Consider the following 4235-nt stretch of genomic DNA (forward strand, 5'->3'; position numbering starts at 1 on the left):
TACATTCAGCCAAGAACAGTATTACCCAGATTGATCATTCTCTTCATTGAATCATTTTAGAATATTTTTTAGCTGTTTTGATCAAATTTATCTTCAAAGAATAATATATGTATGTATGTATGTATGTGTGTGTGTGTGTATGTATATGTATGTATGTATGTGTGTATGTGTGTGTATATATAATTTTAAAGTGGTCATAAAATTAAAATGAAGGACTATTTTTTTCACCTATAAAGTTTTTTTTAGAAATAATGATACCTGATGTTAGCAAGTGTGCAGGAAAATGGTATTCTCATACACTGCTAGTGGGAGTGCAATGTGGTACAATGTTAGAAAGCAACTTGGCAATCTCCATCAAAAACCTTTAAAACATTTTTACCATTAACCCATCAATTCCACTTCAAGTATTTAGCTAAAAAAAAAAAAGAATTTAGCTAAAGAAAATCAGATTTAGTTTCAAAGATACTCAAGACAGTATTGTCTTTAATAATGAAAAAGTAGGAGAGATATACATTTCTAATTATATATTATATAATTATATTACACTTATACAGTAAAATCCAAGCAGCCATTTAAACATTGTTTCAGAGATGTATGATAGCAAAGATTGTTCACCATACATCACAAGGTGAAATCAGAAGGTTGAACAAGCCCAGTTTCATTAAAATACACACACACATACATAGTAGAAACCTGGAATGGTATAAATCAAAATATTGAGAATGACTATCTTTTGGGACAGTGGGTTAGAATTTTACATATAACTATTTTCAATGATAACACATTAATTCTATAATAAAAAAAGTTATATGATTGTGTTTTCTTTTAAAAAACATATCACAGGGGTGAAAGGATGCCAAAAGATTTTTTTAATGTCATTGAAATAGGTCTGTAGTTTCCACAAACAAATGTACCAGTAAAAATTGGTGTAGTTTTTATGTATATGTTACTGGTATATCTGTTTACAAAGACATATTAAACACTTTATACCTCTTTTGTGCAACCCTACCACAGTTAGTATGCAGATCAATAAATACTTGTTGAATAAAATTAAACAGTCTACTGTACAATATTTATGAATGACCTAGATGAGAAAGAACACCGTGAAGGTCCTAGTTTACGAATGACAGTAAGTTCCTCCATTATACCTCAATGACATTTGACACTGTGGACAATCACATTCTTCGTAAAACTCTTGCCATGGCTTCTGCCAGAGCTCATTTTCCTAGTCATTCTGCCACCTCAACGCTCACTAATCTCTCATTCCAGCAAAGACCCTCTTCCTCCTTTGAACTGTAAGCTTTTTCCCCCACGCCATAGTCCTCAGCTTTCTGCATTCTTCTTTCCACACTCATTTCCTTGGTGAGTTAATCCACAATCACGGCATCATCATCTATCACCTTAGTGGAGATAATGTCAGGAACATGACCTTAATTCACTGGGTGTGGGCATGTATGCTGTCATTGCTACATATGTATTTTGATATTGCATAACAGTAATGATTAGAATTTTATAGTACAACTCACCAAGGAAATGAATACTTGGAGGTTTTAAGGAAGAGTTGTTGGCATCGGTGGCAATAAACTCCTTCCCCCTGCCCATAAGGTAAACAAAATAAAAATTACATAAATAGAAAAAAGTCGGCGAAGGTTGTATTTAAAATTCTCAGGTTAATGGTGTCATAACTTGTTTTGGGAAGGAAGAAACTAAGTAAATGAAATAATTAGCCAACAAAAGAGTTTTTTGAAGGCCCTAGATTCTATATTTATAAACTCACTTATATGAACAAAGTACATGTTTTTATTAATCACATCTTTGTGGGGTTTTTTTGTTTTTTTTTTTTTTTCAATTTTTCTAGCGGTCAGTCCTAGTCAGTGGATCACATTACTCTGTGGACTCGGCTTCAAGACAAATCTGCCTCCCTACTCTTCCAGTCGAGTTCTTCCTTTAAGCTTCTCCTATACAGGAATTGCAAGCCATCAGTGGCTTGCAAATTCATTATTTATACTCAGGGTGTGTTAACCATATGTCCTGAAATAAGCTAAGGGCTATAGGCATCCCTCACACACAGTACATGAAACATAAAGGTTACAGACTTTTGGAATAGGAAGACAGCAATTTTTGGCTAATCCTGGCAGGAAAGAAAGCATGTGTTAGAAAGCCCCGCAGAATAGTACTGAGAAAGTACAGAATGAGGAGAGATAAAAGGTGGGTGCTGATGGAAATAACAGACTATAAGCATCTGTCCTCACAGGTTTGACAGGGCCAAGTGTAGTGGATGTGTGTTCAACCACATGGTTCTTCTTTGGCACTAGGTGCAGCTAGTGCTGGGACACTGGTGGTGCTGGGGCAGGTACACATGGGTAAGCAATCGCCCTGCAGCTGAGTCTACTGAGCTACCTGCTCAGCTAGGCTCTATGTCTCTGGCAACTATCCTAACTTACCACAGATGGCCCAGTCAGTCTTGGAAACAGGTACGCAGGCCTACATCAATTCTATACATTCAGTCCTGCCTTACGTGCTCAAAGGGTGACCACTGCCCTCTACTCACGTGAAGTCTTATATATCTTCAGAGTTACTGATACCACATCTTTCAGAAGTCCCCAAACCAGTTTAACATAGTCTGAGCTTATCTTTTAAGCAGTCTTTAAGGTACTGCTCAGACCCTCTTGAATAAAAATTGCTTGGTCTCTCAGATAGCCACCTCTATCTACCCTGCTCTGCTACCTGAGATGGATTGGTACATACGAGGGGAAGTGGATTTTGTAGCAGTAACAAAGAGTTGGACTCCTTGAGCAAGTGGTCCCCTGGTTTCCTAAATTTTCAAGGCAACATTTCTTTGTCTATTTGCTGCTTACTGTGCTGGCAACTGTGGCCCAACTCTGTAGCTGTATAACTCTATGATCTTTCTCCGCCTAGAAATAGCCTGAGTGGAGCTCTCTGGCAGAATACATTGCACTGTCTTCCCCTGGCATTACTTTTCCAAGTCTGGTTGTGACGCTCATCACATCCCTCAGATGCCTGTGTATTTGGTACAGATACAAAAGAAACCCTTCGTAGTCTCTGCACCAAGGGCTTCCCTGTTGCACATGGGAAATGCCCCATATCTTGATCTCCAGGGTTAGACATTTTCAAGAAGTCTCACTGATGCCTCCTTCGAAATATCTATTTGATGTCTATACCTCTTTTATTATCTGGTTCCAGTCGTAACTAGGCTGTGTCCAAGCTCAGCAAGAATGAGTGCCATGATGGATTAGTGATGTCTGCTGCGGATAACAGAGGAGTCACACCATGAATGATCCTTAATCTCTTCTTCCTCAAATCCATTAATACAAATTAAACTGTCCTCTTTAATTTTATCTACTGAAATCCTACTCAACTTTTAGAACTTGTTCAAGTTTTATTTCTTCTGTGAAGGTCAATCTCTAAATTAACACCATTTAATATTAGAACTAATTTATAAATGTTTATAGCAAATAGCACTTATTATTGTTATTTGAAGTGGCTTAAAGAATGGTATGACTGTTTTAAGGAACACATGAATGATTATAGAAGATACCTAGTGCTCTGGCCATCTGGAAAGAGACCTAGGAGTTCTCTGAAGATACCAACGGTGAACTCTTTTGGCAAAAAGATGTCAAAAATAGGACAAAAAAAAGTTTTGTTTACACCAAATAAGAGAGTATTAAGTCGGGTCACTATATCTCAATAGTAACAGAAGCATGAGATCACTTACTACAATTTTGTATCTTGTACGGTGATACTATTCCCTATGTTGCATTATAGCTGGCTGAATGCAGCCTATGGTTTCCTTTTCTCTACAAATCAGCAACCTTTTATGGAAAAATGTTATCTCTGCTCTATCGCACAGGAAGATTAAGTAGATTTCCAAGGACCTGAATTCTTCCTTCAATTGAAGAATCACAGATAGAAGCAATACATTTCCTTGACTTTGCCATGCATACAAATGGGATGGTCACTAAAACACAACCTCTTCCACTCAAATGTAAACTCCGCGAAGCAGGGACATTGTCTAGTGTGTTCATCACTGTATCCCCAGCATCTGACTTAACAGTAGGTGCCTGATACATATTTTATTAATGAAGAATTAATAATAAATATTAGATGAAGGCAATACAGAGTTAAGTTTAACATTTCTATTCTACAGTATGTCTGTTTTTGAGAGAGGTAATGATCGGCCCGAGATGAGAATGAGGGTGAAATTGAGCCAAAGC

This window comes from Rousettus aegyptiacus, unplaced genomic scaffold (assembly GCF_014176215.1).
Source record: "Rousettus aegyptiacus isolate mRouAeg1 unplaced genomic scaffold, mRouAeg1.p scaffold_m13_p_3, whole genome shotgun sequence".
NCBI lineage: Eukaryota > Metazoa > Chordata > Mammalia > Chiroptera > Pteropodidae > Rousettus > Rousettus aegyptiacus.